General features: G+C 37.1%; 1 long non-coding RNA gene across 2 annotated transcripts in view; it reads right to left on the bottom strand.

Annotated features, from left to right (window-relative positions):
• The window catches only part of LOC108530939 (uncharacterized), a 169,835-nt gene that overhangs the window by 134,508 nt on the left and 13,768 nt on the right, over nt 1-21,559 (bottom strand). For both annotated transcript variants that reach the window (XR_001886027.1, XR_001886026.1), the window contains exon 2: nt 20,990-21,078. This is a non-coding gene — a long non-coding RNA (uncharacterized LOC108530939). The remainder of the gene's footprint in view (nt 1-20,989; nt 21,079-21,559) is intronic.

Below are 21,559 nucleotides of genomic sequence, written 5' to 3'. Positions count from 1 at the left end.
GTAATACTTAAAATACTTCAAATGTTCAATAATAGAAAACTGAATTCAATATTATAACACAGTTTGATTATGTAACTATTTGTGCATTAGTATTTGTTGGGACTATATCTGGAAGAATTCACACAAAATGGGTAATAGTGCTAGCCTATAGAGAAGGAAACAGGAAAACAAACAAGTGGAAAGCCTTACTTTCCCTATATGTTCATTCATAATTTTTGATGGCATATCATGTACACATATTATCCATTTAAAAAAGAAGATAAAATAATAATGGAAATGAAAGGATTGTAGTAAGTGCTTCCTAAATGCAGTTTGTACTGACTTAAAGTTAGTGTGAAATGTTGGCTCAAAACTGTTCTTTTCATTATTTTGTATGTTAGAATAGTTTAATTTTTTAGAGGCTGATATATATATTGAATTGTTTGATTGCAAAGAAGCTTTCACAATACTTAGATTAAATCCGAAAGTAATCAGTTCTTCTACCATTAACTTGCTGCTCTGTTTAAGCTAAGATATTGGATCAAGATGATTTTTTTTCCTAAACTGCAGTTATCAAATCCCATTTCCCCCCATAGACTTACCTATTTATATTTGAAGCACAACTGTTGAACTCTGTCCATTTGCATAGGTCAGTTAATAAATCTTCCAAATATTTAATTTGTACCCATGATGTATCTAACCCAGAAGCATTGGTGTATTTTGATTTAATTTGATACTCTCTTTATTTTGAGAACAGTCTGAATATTTACTACAAAGATTGTAGTTTCCCTTAACATTTCATCATGGACATTTTCATTCACTCAACAAATATTGACCTAAGCTCTCTGGGTTTATGTGATGATGGGGATATTTGTATAAAAGATAGTGAGAATTACATATAAATATCATGTTCTGTAGTGCCTTGTAAGCCTCTGATATTTTGCTATAATGTAAGATATGTATTTACATTCACATTCAACTTACATTTATTGGATAGCAGACATTGGGATATAAAAACAAATCAGCCGTGGCTGCTGACAATCCAGCAGAGTGAAGAGATATATGAACAGTTCATTACAGTTTGATGAGCCAAATAAATTTATAGAAAGACTCACATGAGCAAAGGAAGAACACATAACCCAACTCAGTCAGGAGAGTGGGAAGAGCGTACTGGAGACAGTGACTCTGTGTCTGAAGAGATGGTTGAATTTAACTAAGGCAAACACAGTGAACATGGTATGGTAATGGAGTGCTACTTTAGAGTCCAGGAATCTAAAACTTACTAACTCCGTGACTATGGGCAAGTTACTTTACTTCTCTGTTTAAAATGGTGATAATAATGGTCCACACCTGTCAAAATTGATTGGGGATTACATGAAATGATTAGAGCAGTACCTAGAGTTTAGTAAGCAGTTTATAAAAACAAGTTGCTATTGGGTTTTTGTTTGTTTTTGTTGTTGCTGTTGTTTTGTTGTTGTTTTTATTTTAAGTTCCAGGGTATGTGTGCAGGATTGCAGGTTTGTTACACGGGAAAATGTGTGCCATGGTGGTTTGCTGCACCTATCAACCCATCGCCTAGGTATAAAGTCCAGCGTGCATGAGCTAGTTTTCCTAGTGTTCTCCCTCCTGATACTCCACCCCCTAACAGGCCCCAGTGTGTGTTGTTCCCCTCAATTGTCTATGTGCTCTCATTGTTCAGCTCTCACTTATAAGTGAGAACATGTCGTTTTTTGTTTTCTGTTCCTGTGTTAGTTTGCTGAGGATAATGGCTTCCAGCTCCATCCATGTCCATGCAAAGGACATGATGTCATTCCTTTATATCACTGCATACTATTCCATGGTGTATATGTGCCACATTTCTTTATCTAGTCTATCATTGATGGAAGACATGCTATTGCTTTTATTATCAAGTACAGTAGAGTGGGAGAAGGGATGTAGAGTCCTACAAACAAGAGAGTGACATGAAGGACACAGAAGCAGAAGAAACAGCCTTGCACAGGGTGCAGTTCAAGCCGGAGAATGGCAAGAGATGAATGTGGAGAAGTATGCAGGGACTAGAGCACAGTGGCTGCCAATGCCCTCCTTAGTCACTTGGCAGTCATCCTGACTTAAGGATATTCTCTTCAAGGGAAGGATATGCTCAGACTTGGCTGGCTGAGCTGTAACTCTGGAAGTTTGCAGTGGATAAGACTAGGGTCACAAAGCCATAGATCAGTTTAGCTAGAAACGATGAGGTTTGAACTAGAAGAATAGGGTGGAAGCAAGCAAAGGAATATCTAGTGGGGAAATATTATCAAGTCAAAGTGGATAATTTGTTGTATTTTGTGGAAAGATGGGGGAAGCCATGGGTCACATAGAATCCAGCTTAAAAGGAGATTTTTACCATTATCCCCAAAGGAGAGAACAGGGATAGCAGGGAGAAAAGAAGATGAGCACGCAACAACTTAGTGCCATTATTCACAACCCCTTTCCCCAATTTTTTATATCCAGAACTTCTCCTTAAACAGCTAAGCCTTTCAACTTGCTAAAGTATCAGCTCAGTTGAGCAGCCTGAAGAATAAGGAAGCATGAGTCTCTACTGACGAATTATGCCTTCTCTCCGTCAATGTAAATGCTCCCTTAAATCACCCTTGAATTTCTCCTCTATTCCTGAGGAACTGGTTGGGAGTTGAAGCAGGCTATAATAATTTAATCTCCACATAAATTCGTAGAATAGAAGTGACAGGACAAAGTTTCACACCACTATATTCTGAACGTTCACATCTCATTTCTGGATGCCACAGAATCTTTATCCATTAAAAGAACAGCACATTCTTAAAAATCCCGTAATTTTTTTTCTTATTTGATTTGCTGTGGCATTCTGAAGAGATTCGGGACATTTTCCATCTCTGCTTTTACACATTTGTATTCCATATAGATGCTTTCAAGGTCTCAGTTGCTGAATCTGCATTGTTGAGATGAAATCATGAGCCTTTTGATTTAACGTAAGAGCTTCATTATTCTCAGCTGTGTCGTTTGGTATCTCTGCTGCCTAAAAATGCCATCAGGATTCATCAAAAAATAAACAAAAGTCTCTTAAAATTTACCTCTGTAAACAATAGGAAGAGTAGCCGGAAGGGTACGAGGAAATCTAAATAGGATGCAAAATATATGCAGAGATTTTGATACACTTTATTCTTCTGAAAACTTCGTCTCATGCCGCCATTTAAACATTTTCTAACCAATTCAGAGAACGACCCCTTTTCCTTCCCATAGAAAAGAGTTTAGATTAAGGATATTAGCATCATTTTCTCTTTCAGTTTGTGTTCACTTTATATTTTACAAAGTTGAAATGGATGCTTATTCTTACACTATTCCTGTGTTATTCTTTATGTACTCTCTACAGATAGATCCAATTTAGTATCTCACAGAAGGTGAGGCAAGCATCATGTACATACAACTGTACCAGTGAAATCATGCTTTGAAATAGAAAAATATTACCATTCTTATAACATGATTTTATCTACTAAAGTGCCTCTGTGTTACAAAAAAAAAAAAAAAGGTAGCCTGGGAGGTTACCTAAGACTTATGTTTTCCAAAAGGGGGACATGTAGCACTGCTGATAAATGAATATGGTTTGGAGTATAACACTAAGGTGGAATTAATTACCTAGAAACGCATAATAATAAGAAAAGTTTTCTTGTTTCAATTCTTTCAGTACTTCTAATTACTTAAAAGAGGAGGGAGAGGATCAGGAAAAATAACTAATGGGTACTAAGCTTAATACCTGGGTCATGAAATAATCTGTACAAGAAACCCCTATGACACAAGTTTGCCTGTGTAACAAGCTTGCACGTGTACCCCTGAATTTAAAATAAAAGTTTTTTTTTAAAAAAGGCAGTTGTGTGCTGGGTTGCCTCTTAGATGCTTACAAGAGCAGGCTGTTTGCATCTCCTCCCATCTATATCCAGTGATGCTACCTCAATAGCCTGAAATTATCCGTGGTGGAAAGATCTACACACAGAAATCAGAAATTTCTACAAGTCAGCCTCTTCATCTCAGATAGCTGTTAAACGTGGACCAGCACATCATTGTTGGGAGAGGATAGTGTCGGTCTAGTCCTACCATTCAGGTCTTCAGCACTTCTGTAATTCACACTCACCTCTTTTTAAATAACGAGCCTGCAGTTTCCAGACTTTTGTGTGAGGTAGACTCTCCTAGTACCATTTTCCTTTCATTGACATCACTTTGGAAGTTATCTTTAATATGCCAGGTATATTGGTTTTGCTTTTATAGTAATGATATAGTGTCTTTCTTTAAATATATGGATTTAAATCAATTAAGTAAGAAAGATGAGCTCAATTTTTAAAAAAGTGATTATGTAGACAACACATTAAAAAGGCAAAATAAAGGAAGTGTTACTGGTAAACTCAAAGATTAGGACACATTGTTCTGGTCCGTTTTCCAGTATTTATTGCTATACAGTTTAATGGGTCATAGTTCTCAGCCACAATTTCTACCCTCATTATCTAGCCTCGGGGAGTAAGTCTAGGGTATCAAAGAAATATGCGTGCTTTTCCTCTCCCTGTATCTCTCATTCTTTCTTACCTCAATGCAACTTTCTGTGAAAACTAAAATGAGGATTTCTCTGTGGTTGAGTCTGGACCTCTCTTGAATGGTTCTGTTTCAACCTTTTCAGTGAATTCTATAGTTGTCTGCCTTAAATGTAAAACTCCTCCTGGTTCCTTTGTTAGGTGCCTGGATGTCTTCCCAGGGCTCCTACTGTGAGGGCTGGGGAAAGGATTGATGACTGAGAAGGGAAGAAATGTGGGAGACTCTGTAACTTCAGAGCTTTTATTTGTGGTTTGTTTCCCTATTTGTTTTTGTGAAAAGGCAAGCACATAGCATGAGGCTGGAGACGAGACTGTGCAAGTATATTATCACTCTAATGCTGACTTTGATTGCCTCCTTTTGACCACTTTATTGATATCTAAGATATATAAACAAGACCAACTCCTTCCCATAACTCAAATCAACAGCTGATTTATATTGCACTGTATAGTCTCTTACTCACAGGAGCATCAGTCGTCTGAAAGAAATGTGCCACTTAATCCCTTTTCTGACTGTCATTCTCTTCAAAAGCCATACTTCTGGGAAGATATAAAGGTGAAAATATAAGAAGATGTGGGATATAATTTGAAAATTTGTCAGTGTTCAATATTTAGAAGTCAGAAATTAGTTATCCCTCCTTTCTGGAGACTCTTTGCTTCGGCATTCAGTCTACTAGACAAGCTGAAAATGGAGACATAAAATAATTTTAGAGTAGTTGAAATAGAGGATAAGATTAAACCATTGTTTGAGTGATTTCTAGAGAGCAATAAGTTTTGCTCAAACATTTCATCTTGATTTCCATTTGCTCTTTCTATAAAAATAAATCTAGATCGACAGGAGCTGAGTCACCACTCAGACATGACATTTTACATTGTCTTGCAAATACAATCGCTATTATGGTGACAATTACGCACATGAAAAATGTGCCTATTGCCTTTTGTCCATGTTTAGCAGCCAGTTGTGGTGTGTGTGCATGTGAATAAGTGTCGATGTGTGCATGTGCATATGCATTACAATAAGATAAACTCCATTTGCTATTCTATTATAATGCCCTCTGCTGAGCCTCTGTTTTGAACAAGAAAAAGTTAGATTGAGAAATAAGTATTTTACGATAGACATTTTATAAAATTAATACAGTATAGAGAAATTCTAAGTAGTCATAATATTCAGATACCCAATATTTTTTCTAATACATTATAAGAAATATATATGCTTGGATGAGGATTTGATTTGAAAATAAAAGGAATGGGTACAGAGAGAGGAAGAGAGAGAAAGAGAGAGAGAGAACAAGAATTAACTCTTTGTATGTTTCTGGGATCTTTAAATGTTATGTCTAATTCTATATGATTGGAATTGTCGTGTATAATAAAGCATATGAGAGAATATTAGTAAGTTATTAATTCCTTCTTTTATAAAAGGGAACAATGCAACCCAGAAGAGGAAGTGACTGGCTCAAGGTCACTCAGTTCTTTAGAGGCATCAGACTAGAATCGAGTTTCCTTCTTTCCTTGTCCTGTGGACATTTTGCTACTCTTTTATGTAAAACAAATATTTAAAGTGATTGTAAACCTCAGATCATATATGTTACTTAGTTGTGAATAGAACATATTCACTATGAATATTTATTTACTAAGGTGAAAATGTATTCTTTTTCACTTTACAAATCTTTACACAAATGAATGTAAAATCAGAACATATGTTGAAAGTTGCTTGTGCTGACTTAGACAGAGACATTCAAATGAATTTATACACTAGGGTCACCAGTCTTGCCTTTTAATTGATGAAATTTGTGACAAATATGGGCTTGAAGGGGAAATTGGGGGTTTTAGGCCCACATCTTGCATCTGTACATCTTTGAGAAGTACACAGAGAAGGACTGAAGTTGAGTAGGTCTGAATGGGATCCCAGCCCACACACCGCTTCTTCATGCAGTTAGCTCTTTCTTAAGTTCAGGGATAACTCCCTTGGAACACCTATTCTGACCAGACCAACATGTTCAGGCGGGTTTGATGATCATTTCCTGGGTTCCCATAGTATCTATCCTGTGTCTAAATCTGACATATTGTGTTGAACCAGACTATAAATTCCTTGAGGATACCTCTGTATCTACTATACCTCCACACCTCTGGACACAAGCCGAAGCTCAAGCAGTGTTAATGAAATGACCGTATCTAAGCAACTTCCCCCAGTATAAAACGTCCCCATTCCCTACTATCATTTTGGCATTACCAAGTAGTGACATATATACATCCTAACCTGACTGCATAAAGTCCATTCCTTAATTGAAGGGTAGACTTTTAAACTGCCTTAGTTTCAAATCTTTGTTTAAATTTGTATGATGAATATTACTTGTGCCTGGCTCCATGGGGTAAAAGTCAAAACCTCAAACCAGCAAGAGACCCAGGTTCTAGTCTCACAAAAATGTGTTTGGTCATCCAGGATCAGCTGCTGATACTCTCAGAGCTTCAGCGCCTTCACAGGTCAATAATAGGAACATTTGTTATTTGCCTAATAGCACTGGTGCAAAATATAATATGAGTATTTTATTAATAGCAGTTCACATGTATTAAGCTTTTCCTATGTTCCAGGCACTGTGTTAGTTCCTTTACAAGTATCAGTTTATTGGATCCTCACCACGATCATATTCCCAAGTTCAATAGGCCCAGGATTCATATCCAGGCTAAATCTGATTTTGAATCCAGGTCTCATACTCCTAAACTATTGTCTCATACTATTTGTCCTCAAATGAGATAAAATATGCAAGTATTTTGAGACATAGCAAAGTGACTTAGAACTACAAGGCAATGATGGTGTAGAAATGGATGCATAGACTGAATCTTTAATTAAACAAGAAAAAATTGACATAGATAAATTCACAAAAGACATTGTCCCCATAGAAGGAGGGGAAAAAGTGGTCCAGTGATATATTTGAAGGAGGTGGAGTGGGAAGGTGTGATTGGCTAAGAGTTGGAATCACATCTGTTATTACTTCCCTTGCTTTATTTACAGCAGGTAGTCTTCTCAACCTAGATTTCCAATCTGAACTCCCCATTCTTCCACTCTCCCTACACCCACCTTCCAATACCTTCTCTAATCTGGTCAGAAATCTTCTAGTCCTTTAGTGTACAGCCAGATCACCACCTCCTTGCGATTTCTTTTTAGGTTTTTGCCTTACTCCCTTAGAAATGAATCACTTCTTCTTTTCTGCTCTCACAACCTCTTTTACTTCTATTTCAGGGTTTCTTAAATTTGGTAATCTTGACATTTTGGTCCAGATAATTCTTTTGTGTTTGGGAGCTGTCTTGTACATTGTAGGATGTCTGGCAGCATCTCTGGCCTCTGCTTTTTAAATGCATGACTTACTCCCCCAGTCATGACGATCAAAAATGTCTCCGGACATTGCCAAAAGTCCCCTCCAGGGCAAAATCACCTCAGTTGAAAGCTTTTGGTTTTTTAGCCATTGTAACTACATGATCCAGTTTTTAAGGGGAGCCCCATACCTGAGCAAATTGTTCCAGTGTTCACTTTGAAAAATATTCTTACTATTAATATATAACGCAGTGTTTCTCAAACTTTTATGAGCTTTAGAGAAACCTGGGAGCTTATTAAACACAGATAGCTGGCCCCCAAGCCACTTTTCCCCAAGTCTCTGATTCCGCTACTCTGGGTGGGGGTGTAAGAGTGCCTTTCTAACACATATTTTTTTTTTCCCCAGCTTCACAAACTTTGTTTAATAAACATCATAATCTCACAAAGTAAAATGCTATTGAATATAACTAATGTTTGCATCATATAAGTAACAAATGTTTATCTGGTATAACTACCACATGTATTCACTTATTTATTTAGATATATCAATATATATAATGCTATAATGTAGCATTACTATCTATGTAGATTCATTAGTGATTTTTTGTTTGTTTTGTTTTGTTTTGTTTTGTTTTTGTTTGTTTGTTTTTTGAGACGGAATCTCGCTTTGTAGCCCAGGCTGGAGTGCAGTGGAGCCATCTTGGCTCACTGCAAGCTCCGCCTCCTGGGTTCATGCCATTCTCCTGCCTCAGCCTCCCGAGTAGCTGGGACTACAGGCGTGAGCCACCGCTAACACCACAACCGGCTAATTTTTTGTATTTTTAGTAGAGATGGGGTTTCACCATGTTAGAGGATGGTCTCCATCTCCTGACCTCGTGACCCACCTGCCTCGGCCTCCCAAAGTGCTGGGATTACAGGCGTGAGCCACCGCGCCCGGCCCATCAGTGACTTTTCTATTTCCCCCACCAGTTCTTGTCCATTCTGTTGATTAGTAGGTAATCACGATGGAATATCTGCAAGTGCAAGTTTCCCCTCATCTATCTTCATCAACAACATTTTTTTTCTGATGGGGAACAACTTGCATATATACAGAAATTTAGCTTGGTTTAATATTACCAATGCTGAATATTCTCATCCAGGCATGTGAGATACCCGTGCAACTTTCCAAAATTATTTTATATGCTTCTGTGTTTTTTCTAGAATTTATGTTTTCATTTTTAACTTTTATAATTTCAACTTCTACTTTAGATTCAGGGGGTATACGTACAGGTTTGTTACATGGATATATGGCATGATGCTGTGGTTTGGGATACAAATGATCCCATCACCCAAGTAGTGAACATAGCACCCAATAGGTAGTTTTTCAGCCCTTGCCCTGCTCCCCCTCTACCCTCTTTAGTAGTCCCCAGTGTCTATTGTTACCATCTTTATGTTCATGAAACATATTTCTTAAAATGTGATGCTGCTGATCTGGGAGCACACTTGGAGAATCGTGGTCAGTACTACAGTTCAGCAGTTCTGCCCTAGCTTTAGCTGGTTAGATGCCTGTTAGGCTGGACCGTACTTTATTATTTCTTCTGTCCCCAATTCTGTGTTTAGCATGTCATATGATCTCATTGAGTTGAACGAATAAATAAATAAATCTGAAAGTGCTTTGAAAAGGCTAAAAAGATTTACAGATATAAAATGCCATTAGTAAGGTAATGGGATTTGCAAAATTTGGGTATCGGGTAGACAGTTCTGTTTCCGAGGCATTTTGACAGGAGCTCTAAATGAAATGCCTGCAGTGAATTTGAATACATTGTGATTCAACTAAAGGGTTGCTGTAAATTTTTCTGTTGTCATGGCATATCAAGGAAGTTGATGGATAAAGGGACATACTAATGAGAGTCTAAGTGACAATACGAAATGAAATCTACAGTCTCTAAGCGAGTTCTTTTCGAAGACATTGGGAAGGCATTTATTCCTATCATTGCTGATTATGAGGACCACTAAGCTTTTTTAAGAGGTGGATGAACTTGCACAGATCCTGCCTTTTTGACCATATGTATGCAAATATTGGGAAGAAAAGTAATGAGAGATCATTTGGGAAGTGTAAAAAGGGAGAAAATATGTATCTTGATTCTTGTAATAAAGTATAAAGTAATCTTTGATAAGTCTGTGCTGAAAAGGATAATGCATGATTCCACACATGCTAAGCATGCCTTCATTTAAACAGACTCAGAATGTTCCCCAGAGGGCTCCACCAGGCAGTGGAAAATAAATAAAATAAACAGCTACATCCCAAATAGGAGTTATATGTATGTCGTAAATCCTGCCTTAGCAACAATAGCATTTGGCTCAAAGGATTACACTAGAATCTCTCAGCATCTCAGATGTACAGGGAGGAAATCCACGTAGAAACTCAATACCTGAGCATAAAGCAATTGGAGGTTTAAAGAAAAAGCACACCATGAAGACTGGTTACTGCAAACTCTTATAGCCCCATATAAGCAAGAAACTATTCCATTTGAACAGCCCCTTTATAAAAAAACAGCAAAACTCTTTTTCTATTACTTTACTTTTTAATGCATCGCGTCTATCATGTGAGAATGTTTGGCAGCTCTAACTAAACTCAAGAGCTCTGGAAAAAGATAATACTAGTAATAATAATTTAGGTTATAAAAGGCAGTAACATTGCATTTGAAATGTGTATCTTCACATTAAAAAGAAAATAAGTTTTCTAACCTTAATTTTGCACATAAAATATCTGTCTATGGTTAAATGTTCCTCAAAACCTTTTCCAGATTGTTAAAGAAGTCATCATGCTATAACTTGAGCTATTTAATCTCATTTATTTTCTTTTTATGTGGCAGCCACTAGCTGTTCCTACTTTCTCATTACCAGACCTTTCACAATTATTGCCAGAAAACATATCCATTTCACTGGTCTGTTGTAATTTTGCTATTTCTTCCTTTATTATACTGCTTGATCTCATTCTTATTCTTGTAGAATTCAGACAGTTAATCTGTATCTTTTAGGTAGCCTGTTAACCGACAGATGACATTTTTCTCCCAACTCCATCTATACTTCAATGCCTATGCATTTAGGCCCCCAAATGCCATCTCTTGCTCACTAAAAATCCTATGCTTGTCACTTCTACAATAATTTAATCCCAAAGTATCCTAATTAATGGATTTTCTATATTTTCTCACATATTTTTCAAAAGCCAAGTCTCAAATTATAAGTTCCTGGGGCATGAAAAGATACTAAAACCTAGCGTTAACTGAATTTAAAAGTCCGTAAGCCGTTAAAGGATTATGGAGCATGTTACCTTATTTTTATTAAAAGAAAAGAAAGGAATACCTGCACAGAAACACAACACTAAAGAAATATATCGGCCAGGCTTGGTGGCTCACACCTGTAATCCCAGCACTTTGGGAGGCAGAGGAAGGTGGATAACCTGAGGTCAGGAGGTTGAGACCAAGGTGGCCATCATGGGGAAACCCTGTTCTACTAAAAATATAAAAATTAGCCAGGCGTATGGCACACACCTGTTGTCCCAGCTACTCCGGAGACTGAGACAGAAGAACTTGAACCCTAGGAGGCAGAGGTTGCAGTGAGCCGAGATAATGCCACTACACTCTCACCTGGACGACAGAGCAAGACTCTGCCTCAAAAAAGGAAAAAAAAAAAATCAATTCATTCACTGATTATCTCTTAGAAGTGAGATTTTAGAGAATTATCAATTTTTATATACCTTATTGCTATACTTTTCTCTACTTGTCAGTGTGCACTAGTTTTATTATAAGAAAAAAATACATATATGTCATATGTATTTAATGGTTGTAAACATTGAGCACAGATCATGTGTAAGACATAAGAGTAACAGAAGAAAATGAAATATAGGATTCAAAACTTAAGGTGCTTGGGATTAATCTAGACAATGCAATAAATAATTCAAAACGACATTAAACCCTACTTGTTTATTTACTTTAAAAAATCAAGAGTTTTTTATACTCAGTATCAGGAACTCTTCTTGGCATGGAGACACCCTGTGAACCCCATCAACTATTTTTCAGCCAACATCCTAGTGGAAGAGAAAAACTGCCTGCCAACAAATAAGCAAGTTACCCAGCAATGATAAGTGTAATGGATGGACATGATGAAGTGTAAGAGGAGACACGGTGACAGAGAAGTGATATTCGAGTTAGGGTTTTCATGGCGTGTCCAGAATTGGTGGGTTCTTGGTCTCCCTGACTTCAAGAATGAAGCCGCTGACCCTCACAGTGTGTGTTACAGTTCATAAAGGCAGCGGGGATGCAAAGAGTTAGCAGTAGCAATATTAACTGTAAAACAGCAAAAGAACAAAGCTTCCACAGCACAGACAGGGACCTGAGTGGGTTGCCGCTGGCTAGCTTGGGCAGCCTGCTTTTATTCTCTTATCTGGCCTCACCCACATCCTGTTGATTGGTCCATTTTACAGAGAGCTGATTGGTCCGTTTTACAGCGAGCTGATTGGTCCGTTTTGACAGAGTGCTGATACAATCCCTGAGCTAGACACAGAGTGCTGATTGGTGCATTTACAATCCTCTAGCTAGACATAAAAGTTCTCCAAGTCCCCACTAGATTAGCTAGACACAGAGCACTGACTGGTGCCTTTACAATCCTTTAGCTAGACACAGAGTGCTAGACAGAAAAGTTCTCCAAGTCCCCACTAGGTTAGCTAGATACAGAGTACTGATTGGTGTATTTACAAACCTTGAGCTAAATACAGAGTACTGATTGGTGTATTTACAAACCCTGAGCTAGACACAGAATGCTGATTGGTACCTTTACAATCCTTTAGCTAGACACAGTGTGCTAGACAGAAAAGTTCTCCAAGTCCCCAGGATCCCAGCTGGCTTCACCTAGTAGATCCCACACAGGGGATGTAGGAGTGCACTTGCACTCCTCAGCCCTTGGGCAGTCGATGGGACCAGGCGCTGCGGAGCAGGGGGCGGCACCTGTCCAGAAGGCTCAGGCCCCCCAGGAGCCCACTGCGGAGCAGGACTCCGACAGAGGGGGCTCGAACATGGCGGGCTGCAGGTCCCAAGCCCTGCCCCGCCGGGAGGCAACTGAGGAATTCAAGCGCAGCTCTGGCAGGCCAGTACTGCTGGGGGACCTGGCGCACCCTGGCCCCGGTGCTGGCCCCGGTGCTAAACCCCTCACTGCCCCGGGGCGACGGCGCTGGCCAGGGCTGCTCAGAGTGCAGAGCCCGCCCAGCCGACGCCCACCCGGAAATCGCGCTGGTACGCGACTGTCGCTTACATGATTAGAAATTTGAGGGAACAATTAGGTTTACTCCCTTGGGACTAAGGATCTTCCATTATAAAACAGAATGGACTAGATTATGTAATCTCTAAAGTACTTTGTCACTTGCTCAAAAATACTCCAAATGACTCTGGAGGCCAAGGTGGGAGGATTACTTGAGGCCAGGAGTTGGAAACCATGTCTCTAAAAACATTAGCTGGGCATGGTGGCTTGTGCATGTAGCCCCAGATTATGTAAACTCCAAAGTTCTTTCTTGCTAGCTCACAAAATATTTCAAAGGACTCAGGAGGCTGAGGCAGAAGGATTGCCTGAGCCCGGGATTCAAGGCTTCAATGAACTATGATTGTGCCACTGCACTCCAGCCTAGGCGTCAGAACAAGGCCCTATCTCTGGAAAAAACAAACAAACAAACAAACAAAACATGCCAGAGCAAAATGTCTTAGTGTTCAATCATTCTTTACGCCTGTTTTATTTATTTTTAATTTTTATTTTTTGTGGGTACATAGTAAGTGTTTATGTTTATGGGGTATATGGGATATTTCAATAAAGGCATACGATGTGTAATAATCACATCAGGGTAAATGGGGTATCCTTCACCTCAAGCATTTATCCTTTGTGTTTCAAACAATCCAGTTATACTCTTGTAGTTATTTTTAAATGTGCAATTACATTATTCTTTATGCCTGTTTAAGATGCATTCTGAATGCATAGGACTAAAGTCATTCTTTGATACAGCAGTGTGAAACAGGAACTATAAAGAGTTGCTCTTATAGATGGAATGTCCTTCTGTGTTCTCTGTTTAGAAGCACAGGAATAAAAATTTGGAATCTCTTCTGTTTGGATCTCACATGGTAGACCCAATGCCAAAAGGATAAATTAAATATTACTTAGTAGGGGGCAAGGACAATATAGATAATTTATTCTAGTATAAACAGTCTTTACTTCTCTTTCATGAAGTGGGCAAAGAGATGAGTGTCACAGAACATGAATGGGTACAGCTACAGCAAAAGGTCAGATTTATCTGTGAGAGAATCTTCCATGTGTTGGGCACCAGTGGAGCCACATTTTTATAAATGGAACCATGCAAATTTAAAATAGTGAGCAACTTAAATATATCAAAATACTCTCACTTTATATATACCATTTGAATTTTAAAAATTCTCTCAAGCAAAAATATAGTTAGAATTTTAGAATTTTATCGTTTGAAAACTGGTGAGTCATGTCCACTGGAAGCTAGCTGGCTTTACCCTTCACGTGGTGAACCCACTATAGCTGGTCAAAAGAAATAACCAGCAAAATTATGGAGCTGGCAAAAAGATCATTGGTTGCCAAGGGTTTGGGGGAGGAAGGGATGAATAGGTGGAGCACTGAGGATTTTTGGGGCAATGAAATTACTCTGTATAATACTACAACAGTGAATTTATGTCATTATACATTTGTCCAAACTTATAGAATGAATAACGCCAAGGGTGAACCCTAATGTAAACTATGGACTCTGGTGATAATGATGTTATCAACATAGGTTTATTAATTGTAACAAAGGCACCACTCTGGGCGGCGGGTGGGGGAGGGGGTGTTGATAGTGGGGGAGAGTATGCATGTGTACCAGCAGAGTATATATGGAAAATCTCTGTACCTTTATCTCAATTTTACTCTGAACCTAAAATTGTTCTAAAAAATACAGTCTTAAAAAATACCCATCTTGTTACCCCATGATTGGTTCTGATTTGACATTGCCCGACCACATCCCCCTTTCATAAAGTAACAGTCTTATGTCTCATTTAATCACAACAGGAGCCTCTGACCATGTCTAGGCATTTTGCTATAAATATAACATGACATTGTTTCCACGTAACAGTAAAAATATTAGAGTCTGTAAAGAAAAATGTGTTTGAACTTGTATAGGATGTCATGAAGTTTAAGTGTGTAGATATTAACAGGCAGAACTGTTTCTTTTCAGGCTTCAATGAAACCTTATTTAGCTTTCAAATAAGTACCTCAAAAGCCAAAAATCTTACAGATGAAAAATGAGCTACGATGTGGATTATTTTTTAGTCATAATGGTGAAGAAGCGTGTTCATGATCACATAAAAGTGTTGGTAAGAAAGAAATTCTGTAACAAAATTAATATATAGTTCAATCTATCAGAAACTATTCTTTGAAGGATGTCATTTATCAAAGTACAGATGCTGCTCTAAAAACTACATTGGCCTTTAAACATCACTAATTAAAAAGGAAGTAGAGCTTTAATTTGCCATTTTTTTATCTTCAATACTATTGACATCAAAAAAAATCATTCAGAATGCTCATAAAAATTGCTTTCCATGTTTCTTATGACTAAAAAGATTTTTTCAGAAATGAATTAATCCTCATTCCCTGACACATTTGCTAGCATTCTGAGATGAAAAGAAAAAAACATTATTATGCACCCTTCCTGAGAGAGCAGTAGAGGCAAGAGCTGAGTCCAAAATTATTCATTTCTGCTTAAATCTTTCTTGAAATCTTTTCTGTGGCTGTGATGTGCAAGAAATAGGTGGAGAATTTTATCTCCACCCCTCAAGTAACATAAATCATCTGCTCCCCTTTTACAAACATGAAAGAGGAAAACTGTCCATGATGATTTGCAGAGAGTAGGTGTGTGTGAGATCTGCTATTTCCATGGCTGGTTCAGAAGCTGATGTCACGATTACTTCCTACACAGCAGTGTGGGAAACCACATTAGCAGCAGGAATCCCAGTTGGCGGAATTGCCAATTGTACCTGATAAATAGACAGTTATTTGGAGGAGGAATCCTCTGGACACCTTAGAGAAGTCAATGTTTCATTTAGAAATTAGAAGCTCCTAGAATGGGATGATGTATTTCAAAATCTTTAAGTACAGTGTGGTACAACAATAAATGTTGATTTTTATAATGTTTGTCATCATCATTATTACATTACTATAGCTGTATGCAAGTCTTTCAATAGACACATAAATGTTTGTCCAAAAGCAAGGGTTTTGGTGATCAGGAATGAAACTTAATATAAAAATTAAATTAATTGAACTTCTTAGAAATTGCCTTGAGAAAACCTGGGGTAGGAAATAAGGAGTTGAAACTAGACTGGAAGATAATCTTGGATTCTGAGGGGACCCAAGGTGATTGGGAGCATGACTTTGGCAGAAAGTCATTTTAACATTATGGCATTGAGACGTAAATGCCCACCTGAAATAGCTGATAATATGGGGACTGAAGTACTTGTGTTAGTATGACAGCAGCAGGGTCACTGGATTGAACAACTCCAGGGGGCACCATTCATCCATTCCTTTATTCCAGGAAGTGTTATGGAATACAGAGTATTACACAGAAGCAGCAATTTGGAAAGACCATCTTGAGCGATTCTTTATACAAACAGAACCCTGGTCTATAAAGGTACACATTGAGGTCAGTGTCACCCTGTCCATGCTCTCATCACACTTCTGTGTAGATATCTTCTCCCTTTTTGTATTGTGTTAAGGCATCAGAATGCATCTTCCAAGGTGCTAAGCTCTCTTTACCCCTGCAGAGGCTTATTGTTTCTCCTGAGAAACTTGGCTGGTTATCGTGATGCAGCCAATTGATCTCTTGTAATAATAAATGCCCACTAAATTCAGTTGCCAGGTTATCATTTATGTATTTCAGTTCCTGCTCCATGGTTCTCTTGGAGGTCCAGAACTGAGCAAGACCTGAACTTGGTAGTTACCCATGTTCCAAATATAGTGTCTTTCAAATTTTGTCTTGACTGAACATTCCTTTGTTCAAAAAAATACTTACAGAGATGTCCAGTAAATGAAATAGAGAAGCTGTGAATGCTGACTTTGAGAGCCTTTCCTGCTCATTGTCAACACCCACCTGTTGACTTCACTTGTTCCATAGCAGCCACTGCGGGAATTCCATTGACTCTCTAGAGCTCTTCCATACGCAGTGCTAATAACACTACTTAAATACTTAAATAAAATCTGTTTCATTGTCTTTAACTGAATTTCTGGGGGTCTATTACCAACATTATTTGGAAATGTTCCCTTCTCCACTCTAGAAATTAGCTGTGTTTCTAACTGGTAATTTAAAACTAGCACTCCATCTCCATCAACTTAGAAAATTAAATAAATTATTTAAAAAAATAAAATTAGCCCTGCAACATTTATCTGTACCTATAGAGCTGTTTTATTCAGGAGTCCTTTGGTTGCAGAAAAGCCAACTCATTCTGACCTAAAGGCGTTCTGTTGACTTAGAGGTAGCTGTACATTGAAAGGCTTAAAGTTAGCGCTGGATTCAAGCACAGTTTCCTTTCAGAGGGAGGAGAATATGCGAGATTCGATTTCTCTTTCTCACTATTTTCCTGTTATTCACCTCAATTTATCTGATATTGGGTTTATTTATGGGCAGGCTTTCTTCATGTGATAGTCCCTGAGAAGTCTTTCCTGTGATTTTCTTTCCAAGTAACACCAACAGAATTTTTGGAACTATGATTCATTCAACCAGTTGTTTTTTAATTAATAGACTTTATTTTTAGAGCCCTTTTAGGTTTTTTGAAAAATTGAGCAGTGAATACTGACAGCTCCCAAAGATTCTCAACCCCTCCATACACAGTTTTCCCTATTAACATCTTGCACTGATGTGGTACATTCGTTACAACTGATGAACCAGTATTGATATAGCATGATAAACTAAAGTCCATAGTTTATATTAGAGCTCAACTTCTGTGTTGTAGAGTTTGTATGTGTTTTGACAAATATGTAATATCATTTATTCACCATTACAGTATCATACAGAATATTGTTCCAAAATTTCTGTGCTCCACCTATTCAGCATTTCCTCCCTCCTGACAAAGTCCTGGCCACTAGTGATGTTTTTACTGTCTCTCGAGTTTTCCTTTTCCCTGAATGTCATATAGTTGGAATCATACAGTGTGTCATCTTTACAGATTGGCTTCTTTCACCTAGCAATAGGTACTTAAAGTTCTTTTCCGTGTGGCTTGAGGGCTTGCTTGTTTTTATCACTGTTATTACACTGGTATTATTTTGTTGCGTGGATATACCACAGTTTGTTTTTTCATTTACCTATTGAAGGATATCCTGAATGCTTCCAAGTTTGGGCAATTATGAATAAAGTCACTGGAAATGCTTGTGTGCAGGTTTGTGTGGACATACGTTTTCAAATCGTTTGGAGAAGTACCAACAAGAGTAATTGCTGGATCATATGGTAATACTATGTTTAGCTTCTTAAGGATCTGCAAGACTGTCGCCAAAAATGGCCATACCTTTTTTCATTTCTATTTAAATGAATGAGTTGCTGTTATTTCACATCCTGGCCAGCACTTGTCCTTGTCAGTGTTTGGGATTGTACCGTTCTAATAAGTGTGTAGTGGTATCTCATTGTTGTTTTAATTTGCAATACCCTATTGAGACTGGAGTAGTTTTAGTTGGTGTCCATTCTTGAATCAAGCTCTGTAGTCTAGGGGATGGAATATAGTGATCAGTCAGGTATGCATCTTGGGCTTTTTATTTAAGCCCAGGCAACAAGGATAGTTTGTGATTTACAGATAACAAATTCACAACTGAAAAGTGATTCACAGTTAAGAAAGACAATTGGATGCCATACTGATAATACATTAGCAATTCACAAGATAAATACATAAACAAAACCTTCTGACAAAATGTAAATATCAGAGTGTTCATATTTACATCATTCTCAGGTGAAAAACACATGATGTCTTTCAAGGGTCAAGGAAGGAGGTGGTGTACATATGAAGTATGGAAGTTGCAACAAGTGACAGTGGGAAGGCTGGGCTCAATTTCAACAGTTTTTTAAAAAGTAGAATAAAACCCATTTGTTTTCAATATTAATTCTTCATTGTACATATTGATTCATAAGTATGTATAACTTCTTTCTGTATAAAACATATCACTCAGTGTAAATGAAATAATCCACTAGAGGTCTTTTACAATTTAAATTAAGCTATTATTCAATGTAATTACTAGTCTGAACGTTTTGAAGTTTTTCAAAATAAGAACTGTCGAGGTTGTTTATTCTACAAGATAGTTCATTGCACAATTATGAATAATCAGCAACAACTCTGTGAGTTGATGATCGTAGGGTATATTTTAGTTGAGAACATATTTTTGGCAAAGAATACACAATGCCTATTAATTAAATCAAAGATATATTTTATATATGCTGATTCAATAAATGTTCTTTTCAAATGAATACGTTGGCCAGGTAATAGGTGGTCACTCTAAATGCAATTGGTGAATTTGAATCTGACACCAGGAAAGGAGGTATGGGTTAAATGTTCGTAAATATAGGCACAAATTAGTGATGTTATTCGGGGAGAGAAGAAGAGAGTTGGCATAAACATTTCACAGTTTTATAGCAGTATTTGTCCAATGATTGATTTATTCTTGTGATTGATCATTAGGAAAAGTGTAAACCATATGGCAACTGACATTTATAAATGTGCTTTTATCAGTCAGTTTTATCCATTGAAAACAGCAATTTAAAGATTCAACACTTTGTAAGTATATTAACACAGTATTCTGGAGAATGTATTGAGTAATAGTGTTGGAAAGATTCTGTGTAGAATCTTTATAGAATCATTAAAGAATAGTATTGGAAAATAATTTTAACTGGTGATAGACAATATTTACTTCATTCAAAAGCCTGTGTTTATTTCATCCAAAGTTCTGGTAATGTCAGAAGTTACTGATTTCTGGAAATGCACTGGAAATATGTAGAAAATAAGAATAATTTACTTCATTCTTAGAGGATATGAATTTTAAATACCATGTGATAAAACAGATCTGAGCTAAATCAAATGGCCACGAAGTGAATGGGTTTGCTAAAGAGAGGAAAATCCTGAATATTTATACAAATTTCATCAATCTCTGCCTTTGTTTTCTAATTTCTATACATTAGAAAGCAAAGGCAGAGATTGATGAAATTTGTATAAATATTTAGTTTTCTAATGTATTACATTTATAGAATTTTAGAAAGTAACTTATTTAGCCACCAATCCCACTAAAACTAGCAATAGTAGCTATAGGTTTAATCAGTCGGCCTTTGTGTTTAAACTGAGGCAAATTATTTTTGCCACCATAGCAGCAAATATGAGACAAAGCACAACGTTCTCTGATTATAAATTGGAGAACTTGGTTAGAAGTTAATTCCTGTTTATCAGATGACTTAGGATATCATTTAACTATTATTTAAGCTATCATTTAACTGTCAACCTTTAATAATGTGATGACAAACTGCATTTTCACTTTGATAACAATTGCTGTTGTCATAATCATCTTCATCATCCACATTTGATTTCCATGATGCTTTAAAATAGTCAAGTGTCACACTGCCCAAGAGAAGTGTATCAAACATGGTGCCATATTTTGGTCAAAAATTGTTTTTGGGTCTGAATTTACAGAAGGAGAAATAAGAGAATTTGGATTGAAATAAATAGTTTTATAGAGGTAATCTATTAAACATGTATTAATATACCAGAATGGTTCATATGGATCATTATGTTTTCTAGAGATAGAGCACTTGTATGAAGGTATAAAAATATGGCTTAGTCATTAAATAATTTCCCAAAACCTACTTAATCACTCTGGGACTTGTCTCAGCCATAGAACTAAGAGAACAAAGTCAAACTTAAGTCAACACGAGATACTTAGCTTACGTAGCTACCATCTTTAAAAACATCTTTGAACTGTCTTAATGGAATATCACTTCACATTTTTCTGACATCTTTAACACGATTTTGGTTTCCAAAACGGTTGCCCACTCTCTACCCAACTCTTTCCACTCAACCTTGGGTTATGTAGCTTCCTGGCTTTTCATTCTTTATCTAGAATAAGATCAGAATTTTTTCCCAGGTGACTTATTTTAGTGGATTCCAACTGTGAAAACAAACAAACACATACGAAAAGACATAGCAGATTTCATCTGAATATTCCTTTAGAATTTTGCCAATCATAAATGTTTGTAGAAAAGAGTGCTCTTAAAACTCTCCGTTAATATTTGCCCAAATTTGTTTATTCAGTTTTGTCCAGAAAGGAGGGAGTTGGTTATTTGAAGTGCAAATATAGGACTCAATATTTCATTTATTCAGAAGGGGGCACACTTGTGCTTTTAATAGCAGATGTATTCAGATTTGCTGGTATACAAAATTTATACATAAACTTGCCACAGATGACAGAACTACTTCTCATTACCATGGTTTTTTAAAAGGCTTAATCCTTCTTAAACAAGAAGAGTGACAGAATTCAATATGCAGTTGTCTTTTTAAATAAGGTTTTGTTTTGTTTTTTTAAAGTTCCAGAGTCCTTTTAGGTTAAAACTCTGCAATTTGTTCTAATAATTTTTCAGTGTGATTGAAAC

This window comes from Rhinopithecus bieti, unplaced genomic scaffold, assembly GCF_001698545.2.
Source record: "Rhinopithecus bieti isolate Rb0 unplaced genomic scaffold, ASM169854v2 scaffold_7049, whole genome shotgun sequence".
NCBI classification, from domain to species: Eukaryota; Metazoa; Chordata; class Mammalia; order Primates; family Cercopithecidae; genus Rhinopithecus; species Rhinopithecus bieti.
Note: the sequence above shows the minus strand (reverse complement) of the source record. Positions and strands in the feature narration are given on the sequence as shown.